The 13044-nt window shown below is 44.8% G+C and overlaps 1 protein-coding gene across 3 annotated transcripts in view; it reads right to left on the bottom strand.

Annotated features, from left to right (window-relative positions):
• Positions 1–13044, bottom strand: part of LOC143817064 (phosphatidylinositol 3,4,5-trisphosphate 3-phosphatase TPTE2-like) — a 90899-nt gene that overhangs the window by 77416 nt on the left and 439 nt on the right. The gene's annotated exons all lie outside the window — the stretch shown is intronic.

Genomic DNA, 13044 nt, shown 5'->3' with positions numbered 1-13044 from the left:
CCGCTTCATCAGAAGCAGGGAGAGCGTTAGGCAGGGTCCACTAACCACCAAACCGCTTGTGCTGCAGCGATTTCCACTGTCCAACACCACCTTCGGTGTGCAGGGACTGTGGAAGCTATTTTTTTTTTTTTTTCCCCTCAGCGCTGTAGCTCATTGGGCTGCCCTAGAAGGCTCCGTGATAGCTGTATTGCTGTGTGTACGCCACTGTGGAAACCAACTGCTTTTTTCAAAGCACATATCCTCTTGTTCCTTCCTTTCTGCACAGCTATCTTTTCTGTTTGTCCACACTTTTTATTTAATTTGTGCATCAGTCCACTCCTATTGCTGCCTGCCATACCTGGCTTACATTACTGCAGGGAGATAGTAATTGTAGGACAGTTTTGTTTTTTTTTTTGTTTTTTTTTTGTGGGAGATTAAGATTGGCATTTCTGCTACAGTGCCATCCCTGTGTGTGCCATCTCTCACTGAGTGGGCCATAGAAAGCCTATTTATTTTTTCCGTGATTTGTGTTCTAAAATCTACCTCAACACAAAAACACTACATCAATCAGTGGGAGAAAAATATTGGCCTCAGTCAGGGCTTGTGTGCCACTGCTGTGTGTGCTATCTCTCATTCAGTGGGCTATAGCAAGCCTATTTTTTTTTTTTTTTTTTTTTTTTAATATTATTTGGTTTCTAATTCTCCCTGAAAAAAAAAAAAAAAACCTAAAAAAACAGTGGGAGAATAATATTGCCCTTTCAGCTTGTGTGCCAGTCTTGACTCCTGGGTGTGCCACCTCTCTCCCTCTCATTCAGTGGGCCATAGAAAGCCTATTTATTTTTTTTTTTTAATATTATTGGGTTTCTAAAGTCTCCCTGAAAAAACAAAAAATACATAAAAAAACAGTGGGAGAGTAATATTGCCCTTTCAGCTTGTGTGCCAGTCTTGACTCCTGGGTGTGCCACCTCTCTCCCTTTCATTCAGTGGGCCATAGAAAGCCTATTTATTTTTTTTTTTTAATATTATTGGGTTTCTAATTCTCCCTGAAAAAAAAAAAAAAAACCTAAAAAAACAGTGGGAGAGTAATATTGCCCTTTCAGCTTGTGTGCCAGTCTTGACTCCTGGGTGTGCCACCTCTGTCCCTCTCATTCAGTGGGCCATAGAAAGCCTTGTTTTTTTTTTTTTTTTTAATATTATTTGGTTTCTAAAGTCTCCCTGAAAATAAAAAAAAAATACATAAAAAAACAGTGGGAGAGTAATATTGCCATTTCAGCTTGTGTGCCAGTCTTGACTCCTGGGTGTGCCACCTCTGTCCCTCTCATTCAGTGGGCCATAGAAAGCCTTGTTTTTTTGTTTTTTTTTTAATATTATTTGGTTTCTAAAGTCTCCCTGAAAATAAAAAAAAAATACATAAAAAAACAGTGGGAGAGTAATATTGCCATTTCAGCTTGTGTGCCAGTCTTGACTCCTGGGTGTGCCACCTCTCTCTCTAATTGTGGGCCATAGAAAGCCTTTTTATTTTTTTCCTTCATTTGTGTTTTAAAATCAACCTCAACACAAAAACACTACATCAATCAGTGGGAGAAAAATATTGGCCTCAGTCAGGGCTTGTGTGCCACTCCTGTGCGTGCCATCTCTCATTCAGTGGGCCATAGAAAGCCTTGTTTTTTTGTTTTTTTTTAAATATTATTTGGTTTCTAAAGTCTCACAGAGAAAAAAAAAAAAAAAAAATTAGGTGGGAGATTAATATTGACATTAGTGCTTGAGTGACAGTCCTGCGTGTGTGTCATCTCTGTGATTTGGTGTCACAGAAAACAGAGTGTGTAACATTGTGCCTGATTTTCCTTGTGGTCTCACCAACCTGTTAAGGGATATTGAAATCATACTGAAGTTATAGCTCACCGTGTAAGTTGTTTGACAGCAACAAATAAAGTTAGTTTGGTTACGATTTTTAAACAATGAGGAAGTCTGGTGCAAGAGGTCGTCGTGGGCGTTCATTGTCAGCTGGTAATGATGGTAGTGGTAGTGGAGCATCAGGTGGTCGTGGGGATAAAAATATTCCACCTAAGTCTGGAGCTGTGGAGCCAGTTTCGTCGTCAGGCTACACAAGGCCTCGAACGCTCTCTTTTCTGGGAGTAGGAAAACCGCTTTTAAAGGCTGAGCAGCAACAGCAAGTTTTGGCTTACATTGCAGACTCAGCCTCTAGCTCTTTTGCCTCCTCTTCCGAAACTGGTAAATGTAAAAGCAGCGCGTCGCTTGTGGATGTTCACGGTCAGGGACAAGTCGCTTCCTTGTCCTCCTCAGCAAAAACTACAACAAGAGAGAAGGATGCAGCAGGCGACACAACGGGTCACTCCATGGAGCTCTTTACACATACCGTCCCTGGCTTAGAAAGTGAAACATTTAACAGGCCATGCCCATTACAAGTAGATTCTGACATGGAGTGCACTGATGCACAGCCACAGCCAGAGTACTATGCTGCTCCTTTGACTCAGACCACCACATTGCCCTCTCAGGGTACAGATCCACAATCAGACCCTGATGAGACTATGTTGCCCCGCCACGAACGCTATACCACCGACCGACACAGTGACACAGACGAAGTTGCACACGAGCTCGAAGAGGAGGTAATAGATGACCCAGTTATTGACCCCGATTGGCAGCCATTGGGGGAACAGGGTGCAGGCGGCAGTAGTTCAGAAGCGGAGGTGGAGGAGGGGCCGCAGCAGGCATCAACATCGCAACAGGTTCCATCTGCCGGGCCCGTATCTGGCCCAAAACGCGTGTCAAAGCCAAAACCTGTTGGAGGACAGCGTGGCCATCCGGTTAAAGCTCAGTCTGCAATCCCTGAAAAGGGATCCGAGTCTAGGAAGAGTGCAGTCTGGCATTTTTTTAAACAACATCCAACTGATCAGCGCAAAGTCATCTGTCAAAAATGTTCAACTAGCTTAAGCAGAGGTCAGAATCTGAAAAGTCTAAATACTAGTTGCATGCATAGACACTTAACCACCATGCATTTTCAAGCCTGGACTAACTACCAAACGTCCCTTAAGGTTGTAGCACCCTCGGCCAATGAAGCTAGTCAGCAACGCAACATCCCTTCCGTCACTGTAAGGCCACCATTTTCCGCACCACCGGCAGTATCTGTGCAGGTTTCTTTGCCAGCCAAAAGCAGTCAGGGTCAGGGAATCACCAGTTTAGTAGGAGGAAATATTGCATCTAGGGCACCGGCGGAAACAATACCGTCTCCAACCGTCTCTCAGTCTGCCATGTACACCGGCACACCCGAAAGTTCCACGATCTCCTGCTCTCCAGTCCAGCTCACCCTACATGAGACTCTGGTTAGAAAAAGGAAGTACTTATCCTCGCATCCGCGTACACAGGGTTTTAACGCCCACATAGCTAGACTAATCTCGTTAGAGATGATGCCCTACCGTTTAGTTGAAAGCGAAGCTTTTAAAGCCCTGATGGAGTACGCTGAACCACGATACGAGCTACCTAGTCGACACTTTTTTTCCAGAAAAGCCATCCCAGCCCTGCACCAGCATGTTAAACAGCGCATCGTCCATGCACTTAGGCAATCTGTGAGTACAAAGGTGCACCTGACTACAGATGCATGGACCAGTAGGCATGGCCAGGGACGTTATGTGTCCATCACGGCACACTGGGTGAATGTGGTGGATGCAGGGTCCACAGGCGACATCAATTTAGGGACAGTTGTGCCTAGCCCACGGTCTAGGAAACAGTTGGCTGTAGGCGTTCGCACCCCCTCCTCCTCCTCCTCGTCCTCCTGCAGAAGCTACAGCTCTTCCACAGAACGCAGTCGGCCAACCACTCCATCGGCAGATGACACTGTTGCACACCAGTTGTCCCATTATGGGCCAGCTACTGCCAAGCGTCAGCAGGCTGTATTGGCTATGAAGTGTTTGGGCGACAACAGACACACCGCGGAAGTTCTGTCCGAGTTCTTGCAACAAGAAACGCAGTCGTGGCTGGGCACAGTAGATCTTGAGGCAGGCAAGGTAGTGAGTGATAACGGAAGGAATTTCATGGCTGCCATCTCCCTTTCCCAACTGAAACACATTCCTTGCCTGGCTCACACCTTAAACCTGGTGGTGCAGTGCTTATTGAAAACTTATCCTGGGTTCTCCGACCTGCTCCTCAAAGTGCGTGCACTTTGCTCACATATCCGACGTTCGCCTGTACACGCCAGCCGTATGCAGACCTATCAGCGGTCTTTGAACCTTCCCCAGCATCGCCTAATCATAGACGTTGCAACAAGGTGGAACTCAACACTGCACATGCTTCAGAGACTGTGCGAACAGAGGCGTGCTGTTATTTATTTGTGGGAGGATACACGGGCAGGCAGTAGGATGGCAGACATGGAGTTGTCAGGTGTGCAGTGGTCGAAGATACAAGACATGTGTCAAGTCCTTCAGTGTTTTGAGGAATGCACACGGCTGGTTAGTGCAGACAACGCCGTAATAAGCATGAGCATCCCCCTAATGCATCTGCTGATGCAAAGTTTGACGCACATAAAGGAGCAGGCGTCTGCACCAGAGGAAGAGGGAAGCCTTGATGACAGTCAGCCATTGTCTGGTCAGGGCAGTGTACAGGACGAGGTAGCGGGCGAAGAGGAGGTGGAGGACGAGGAGGATGATGGGGATGAGTATATTTTTAATGCGGAAACTTTCACGGGGGCACAGGAAATTGGTTGCGTGTCACGGCCGGGTTCTGGTTTTTTGAGGGACACAAGTGACGTAGATTTGCCTGCAACTGCCCCTCAACCAATCACAACCGGAGATTTGACAACTGGAACTTTGGCCCACATGGCGGATTATGCCTTACGTATCCTAAAAAGGGACACACGCATTACGAAAATGATGAACGATGACGATTACTGGTTGGCCTGCCTCCTTGATCCACGCTATAAAGGCAAATTGCAAAATATTATGCCACATGAGAACTTGGAACTAATATTAGCAACCAAACAATCAACTCTTGTTGACCGTTTGCTTCAGGCATTCCCAGCACACAGCGCACGTGATCGTTCTCACACAAGCTCCAGGGGGCAGCAGACTAGGAGTGTTAGGGGTGCACACATCAGAAGTGGCGTTGGACAGAGGGGTTTTCTGACCAGGTTGTGGAGTGATTTTGCTATGACCGCAGACAGGACAGGTACTGCTGCATCAATTGAAAGTGACAGGAGACAACATTTGTCCAGTATGGTTACTAACTATTTTTCATCCCTTATCGATGTTCTCCCTCAACCGTCATTCCCATTTGATTACTGGGCCTCCAAATTAGACACCTGGCCAGAATTGGCAGAATATGCATTGCAGGAGCTTGCTTGCCCGGCAGCAAGTGTCCTATCAGAAAGAGTATTCAGTGCTGCAGGTTCAATATTAACCGAAAAAAGGACTCGTCTGGCTACCCAAAATGTTGACGATCTAACATTCATTAAAATGAACCACAACTGGATTTCGAAATCTTTTGCCCCACCTTGCCCGGCCGACACCTAGCTTTCCTATGAAAAGCTCTTGCCTGTGAATTACTTTTCTAATGTCTAATTTGCTGCAGCTGATTGTACAGCATACGACATGTTTACACCTCCCTAAATGGCAAAACTCCCCACACGGGGCCGTGGTATCGCGACTTGGCGCAAGCACCCGTGAGACTGCTGTTTGTCTGAAGAGGTGGGTGTGCTCGCTTTTGGTTGACGGCATTGCTACTGGGTCCCTCATAGTACAATGTAGTGTCTCTGGCGGTGGTGGTGCGCACCCAACGTCAGACACACCGTTGTAACATGAGGGGCCCTGGGGCGGTCCCGCCGGCCTCAAGAGAGTTCCCCCCTACCCCAGCTCAAAATGTGCTCTACCACGTGCAAAATTATGTCGCACAGCTCCACCAATCTTTAGTCTATTCGCTGACATCATTCAATGTCTGGCACTGACAATACAAATTTGTAGACATCTATGATGCAACTTAAAGTAGTCTGTGTCTGTGTCCTATATTGGCACCATTAAATAGTTACTGCCAAATTACTATGTCAGAAACTCAGTAGATGAGCCCACCCCTGTACCTAAGTATGCCACCTTTTTTTTTTGTTTTGGTTGTTTTGCGAGACATTAACATCTATTTATATTTTGGGAGTACTGGGACAGACACTCCTTGCACTACTCCTCCACTCACCACCAAGCTGCCTGTGTATCCATGTAACCGCTGTAAAACTGCCATGAGCCTATTGTTTGTTATTTTAGGCCTTTGATAGCCTGTCTGCGGTCCCTACTTTAAATACTCCTCCACTCACCACCAAGCTGCCTGCCCGTGTATCCATGTAACCGCTGTGAAACTGCCATGAGCCTATTGTTTGTTATGTTAGGCCTTTGATAGCCTGTCTGCGGTCCCTACTTTAAATACTCCTCCACTGACCAGACCACTGCTGCCCGTGTACCCCTGGAACCAATTATAAAGTGCCTACAGCCAGCCCATTTTCTTATGTTAGGCCTTTGAAGCCTGTCTGCGGTCCCTACTTTAAATACTCCTCCACTGACCAGACCACTGCTGCCCGTGTACCCCTGGAACCAATTATAAAGTGCCTACAGCCAGCCCATTTTCTTATGTTAGGCCTTTGAAGCCTGTCTGCGGTCCCTACTTTAAATACTCCTCCACTGACCAGACCACTGCTGCCCGTGTACCCCTGGAACCAATTATAAAGTGCCTACAGCCAGCCCATTTTCTTATGTTAGGCCTTTGAAGCCTGTCTGCGGTCCCTACTTTAAATACTCCTCCACTGACCAGACCACTGCTGCCCGTGTACCCCTGGAACCAATTATAAAGTGCCTACAGCCAGCCCATTTTCTTATGTTAGGCCTTTGAAGCCTGTCTGCGGTCCCTACTTTAAATACTCCTCCACTCACCACCACCAAGCTGCCTGCCCGTGTATCCATGTAACCGCTGTGAAACTGCCATGAGCCTATTGTTTGTTATTTTAGGCCTTTGATAGCCTGTCTGCGGCCCCTACTTGCAATACTCCTCCACTGACCACAATGCTGCCTGGAGTGCCTGCCTGTGTATCCATGTAACCGATGTAAAACTGCCATGACTGCCTACTGTTTGTTATTTTAGGCCTTTGATAGCCTGTCTGCAGCCCCTACTTGCAATACTCCTCCACTGACCACACCAATGCTGCCCGTGTACCCCTGGAACCTATTTAAAAGTTCATAGAGCCTAGTTATATATTTTATTTACTATTAATAAGGCCATGATGGACTACGCTGTACCACGCTACAAGCTAACCAGTCGACACTTCTTTTGCGAGAAAAGCCATCCCAACCCTCCACCAGCATGTAGAAGACCGCATTGTCCATGCACTCTGGCAATCTGTGAGTACAAAGGTGCACCTGACAACAGACGCATGGACCTGTAGGCATGGCCACGGAAGATTACGTGTCCATTACGGCGCAATGGGTTAATGTGGTGGATGCATGGTCCACAGGGGACAGCCTACTAAGTCTGTCTGCAGTCCCTAATTCAAATTGTCCTCCACTGTCTAAATCGGAACTTCCACCTTCTGGCTTTCGGCCTATAGTATCAGAAATTAAACTGCATTTGGCCTTCAACTTTGGTTAGGGCCTACTAACGGCTTCTGCCCCTCCCTGGTGTTGTCCTCAACTAAATAAAGCTGAGCTTCAACCTTCCGGCTCTCATTATGTGGTTTTAAAAAAAAAAATGGTGGTTAGGGCCTACTAACGGCTTCTGCCCCTCCCTGGTGTTGTCCTCAACTAAATAAAGCTGAGCTTCAACCTTCCGGCTCTCATTAAGTGGTTTTAAAACAAAAATGGTGGTTAGGGCCTACTAACGGCTTCTGCCCCTCCCTGGTGTTGTCCTCAACTAAATAAAGCTGAGCTTCAACCTTCCGGCTCTCATTATGTGGTTTTAAAAAAAAAAATGGTGGTTAGGGCCTACTAACGGCTTCTGCCCCTCCCTGGTGTTGTCCTCAACTAAATAAAGCTGAGCTTCAACCTTCCGGCTCTCATTAAGTGGTTTTAAAACAAAAATGGTGGTTAGGGCCTACTAACGGCTTCTGCCCCTCCCTGGTGTTGTCCTCAACTAAATAAAGCTGAGCTTCAACCTTCCGGCTCTCATTAAGTGGTTTTAAAACAAAAATGGTGGTTAGGGCCTACTAACGGCTTCTGCCCCTCCCTGGTGTTGTCCTCAACTAAATAAAGCTGAGCTTCAACCTTCCGGCTCTCATTAAGTGGTTTTAAAACAAAAATGGTGGTTAGGGCCTACTAACGGCTTCTGCCCCTCCCTGGTGTTGTCCTCAACTAAATAAAGCTGAGCTTCAACCTTCCGGCTCTCATTATGTGGTTTTAAAAAAAAAAATGGTGGTTAGGGCCTACTAACGGCTTCTGCCCCTCCCTGGTGTTGTCCTCAACTAAATAAAGCTGAGCTTCAACCTTCCGGCTCTCATTAAGTGGTTTTAAAACAAAAATGGTGGTTAGGGCCTACTAACGGCTTCTGCCCCTCCCTGGTGTTGTCCTCAACTAAATAAAGCTGAGCTTCAACCTTCCGGCTCTCATTATGTGGTTTTAAAAAAAAAAATGGTGGTTAGGGCCTACTAACGGCTTCTGCCCCTCCCTGGTGTTGTCCTCAACTAAATAAAGCTGAGCTTCAACCTTCCGGCTCTCATTAAGTGGTTTTAAAACAAAAATGGTGGTTAGGGCCTACTAACGGCTTCTGCCCCTCCCTGGTGTTGTCCTCAACTAAATAAAGCTGAGCTTCAACCTTCCGGCTCTCATTATGTGGTTTTAAAAAAAAAAATGGTGGTTAGGGCCTACTAACGGCTTCTGCCCCTCCCTGGTGTTGTCCTCAACTAAATAAAGCTGAGCTTCAACCTTCCGGCTCTCATTAAGTGGTTTTAAAAAAAAAATGGTGGTTAGGGCCTACTAACGGCTTCTGCCCCTCCCTGGTGTTGCCCTCAACTAAATAAAGCTGAGCTTCAACCTTCTGCTCCAAATTACCATTTTAAAAAATGCAATAGGCTTTTCCGGCCTACTAAAGGTGTCTGCCACTCCCTGGTGTTGTCCTCAACTGAACAAAGCTGAGCTTCCACATTCTGGCTTTCGCCCTATACTATCAGATATTAAACTGCATTTGGCCTACTAGTGTGGTTAGGCCCTTGAAACAGTGTCTGCTGCTCTTGGGTTTGCTACTCCACTGAACAAAGCAATGCCGCCTGTTTAGTCCTGTTACCAATTTTGAACTGCATGTAGCCTACTTTATTCTTTGGCCCTATATCTGTTTCCTCCTCATCCTGCCCATTGCCCAGCCACTGCTAAATGAGTCTGCTGGTACATTGACCTAGACCACTACATTCCCCTTGTACTCTACACAGCCAGAATCTGTCCCTGCTGAAAGTAAGGTTCCCCTTCCCGCATGTTATACCACCTTACACAGGGACAAAGAGGAAGGTGCAGATGAAAGTGCAGGTTCCTTCATCAGGTGGGGGGGCATACTCGTTGGCGACGTCACTGGCACAGGGCCCCTCAGAGTACGCAAAAGTGTCGCTGCTGGTGGGAGGCGCCCCCGCCATGCAAACACACCGCCGTACTTTGAGGGGCCCTGTGCCAGTGGCAATGCGAACGAGTGGGCCCCCCCCCTGCTTGCTCAGGATCACAGCACTTGCAACTTTTAAATACTTACCTTTCCCTGCAACACCGCCGTGACGTAGTCCGCATTTCCTGGGCCCACGAAAAACTTGAGCCGGCCCTACTCCCCCCACAACTTTTGCCAAATGACCCCCAATTCCCTATGCCCAACTATTATTATAAAGTTAATTAAGATTGACAAGCTTCAGAAACAAGAATGGATGTTTTTGGCATTAAAATGGGCACTGTAGGTGTTTTCCTGGCCTCCACTCACTGCCGACTATGCTTCCCCATTGACTTGCATTGGGTTTCGTGTTTCGGTCGATCCCCGACTTTTAGCGATAATCGGCCGACTGCACTCGACTCGACTCTGGACAAAATCGGGTTTCCCAAAACCCTACTCGATCTTAAAAAAATGAAAGTCGCTCAACCCTATTTGTTAGTGTTCGGAGATTTAGTTTTCATCGCCTCAGCTGAATGATTTATAGCTATTAGCCAGCTTGATTACATGTGGGGATTCCCTAGCAACCAGGCAACCCCCACATGTACTCAGCCTGGCTAGTAGCTGTAAATCATTGAGCAGAGGCGATGAAAACTAAATCTCCGAACACTAACAAATACTCGGAGGTCACCCAAGCATGCTCGGGAAAACCCGAGCAACGAGTATACTTGCTTATCACTAACCGCCATGTATCCTACATATTAAGTTTCCATATTATAAAGGATGTATCTATAAAACATTCATAGTTTCTGCAAACAGGATGCTCATACCAATATTTATTAACATTAATTAATTTACGTTTTAACCAAATTATGTGAAATATTTAAGAGCGTGCTGTTGCCAAAATGTACACCTCTAAATCCAAAAACTGCCAGAAGAGCCCCTATGTGGTGTCATTTACAACTGTTCCTAAATACCAATTAACATGTCACATGAAAACCAATATATGTGTCTGGGATTCTAAATGTGGCATGTATGCATCCTGAGGGTGTGTGTATTTGTTCACTGTTTACTGTTTCCGACATGTGTACATACCGACGGTGTGCGTATGTATATAAACATATATGCATGTTTATACATATATTAAATATATATTTATACACATTGTATTCTATATGTGGCCTGTGAGTAGATACTGTGAACATGTGTATATATGCACATCAGATTCTATATGGGACATGTGCGCTCAGATACAAAGATTATGTTTATAGATATCCATTAGATCCTATATATGATTATACAGCTCTGGCAAAAATTAAGAGACCAACACATCAAAACCCTGTCATGGGCAGCCCAATCTCCAGACCTGAACCCCATTGAAAACCTCTGGAATGTAATCAAGAGGATGATGGATAGTCACAAGCCATCAAACAAAGAATAACTGCTTACATTTTTGCGCCAGAAGCAGTGTGAAAGACTGGTGGAAAGCATGCCAAGACACATGAAAGCTGTGATTAATAATCAGTTATTCCACAAAATATTGATTTCTGATCTGTTCCTGAGTTAAAACATTACAGTAGTATTGTTGTTTCTAAAATGATTATGAACTTGTATTTTAGCCCAAAAATATATATATTGTCATTTTTTACATTTTAAAAATTACAAAAAGGAAAATGGGCAGATGCAAAAGTTTGGACACCCTGCAGGTTAGTAACTAGTAGCAACCCCTTTAGAAAGCATCACAATTTGTAAAGGCTTTTTTGTAGTCAGCCAAGAGTCTTTCATTTCTTGTTTGAGGGATTTTCGTCCATTCTATCTTGGAAAATTCTTCCAGTTCTGTGTGATTAATGGGTCGTCTTGCATGCACTACTATTTTGAGGTCTGGCCACAGATTTTCAATGAAGTTCTACAGATCAGGGGACTGTGAGGGCCATTGTAAAACCTTCATCTTGCGCCTTTTGAGATAGTCTAATGTGGATTTTGACGTGTGTTGAGGATCATTACCCATTTGTAGAAGCCATCCTCTCTTTAACTTCAGCTTTTTTTTACAGGTGGTGTTATGCTTGCAACAAGAATTTGTTGAAATTTCATTGTATCCATTCTTACCTCTACCTGTGACATGTTCCCAGTGCCATTGGCTGCAATACAACCCCAAAGCATGATTGATCCATCTCCATGCTTAATGGTTGGCGACATGTAATTTTCCTGAAATCCTGTGCCCTTTTTTAACTCACATACCTTTGATCATTGTGGCCAAAGAGTTCTATTTCAACCTCACTGGTCCACAGGACTTGTTTCCAAAATGCATCAGACTTGTTTAGATGTTCTTTTGCATAACTCTGAGGCTGAATTTTATGGTGAGGAAGCAGGAGAGATTTTCTACTGATTACTCTCCCATGAAAGCCATATTTGTGCAGGTGTCTCTAAACAGTAGAACAATGTACCACAACTTCAGTGTCTGCTAAATCTTTCTGAATGACTTTTGCAGTCAAGCAGGGGTTCTGAGTTGCCTGTCTAGCAATTCTACGAGCAGCTCTCACTGAAATTTTGCATGGTCTTTCAGACATTATCTTAACCTCCACTGTTCCTGTTAACTGTCATTACTTAATTACATTTAGAACTGAGGAAAGAGCAATTTGAAAACGCTTTGCTATCTTCTTATAGCATTCTCCTGCTTTGTGGGCCTCCACCATTTTCAGAGTGCTAGGCAGCTGCTTAGAAGAAGCCATGGCTGCTGTTTTTTGGTAGAAAGTTAGAGGAGGCTGAATTTTTATAAAGCTGAGAAATTTGTATCATGTGGCCTTTCCTAATGGTGATATTGAACAAGCCATAACTCATACATGCTAATTAAGGTCTGAAACCTTGGTCAAAGTTATCTGAGTACACAACTCTGCAAGGGTGCCCAAACATTTCAATTGGTCCATTTTTCTTTTAGTAATTTTTAAAATGTAAAAAAATTAAAAATATATATATTTTTTGCTTAAATACTAAGTAAATGTGTCATCTTTAACTTTAGGCATTTTAGAGATCATTTCATCTTCAACTTGCTCAACTGTTCGCCAAAACGTAATTTTTGACCTGGGGTGCCCAAACTTTTACATGCCACTGTATATACCTGTCAGATTCTATATGTGATATGTATACTTTAGGAGGATGTACATATCTGTACACCTCCTCTATATGTACAAGCGTCAGCTGATGGGCATATACAGTATATAGAACTTGATTGGCATTTATACTGTACATGTCCTCACATGCGTAAATGAGCACACGCACACATATGGTGCTACACAATATCTCACAAATTTGCTAATGGTTAACATATACATCAGATAGAAGAGTATAGGAGGCAAACTTACATAGTGGTGATGTGGAGCCCCATTAGGTGTGTAGCCATGCAACCTCCAAAAAATTGTTATCATTTGTAGATGGTCACTGGGATCAAACCTGAAACTATCTCATCCCTTCTAT

This window comes from Ranitomeya variabilis, chromosome 3, assembly GCF_051348905.1.
Source record: "Ranitomeya variabilis isolate aRanVar5 chromosome 3, aRanVar5.hap1, whole genome shotgun sequence".
Lineage (NCBI taxonomy): Eukaryota > Metazoa > Chordata > Amphibia > Anura > Dendrobatidae > Ranitomeya > Ranitomeya variabilis.
This window is presented reverse-complemented; position numbering and strand designations above follow the sequence as displayed.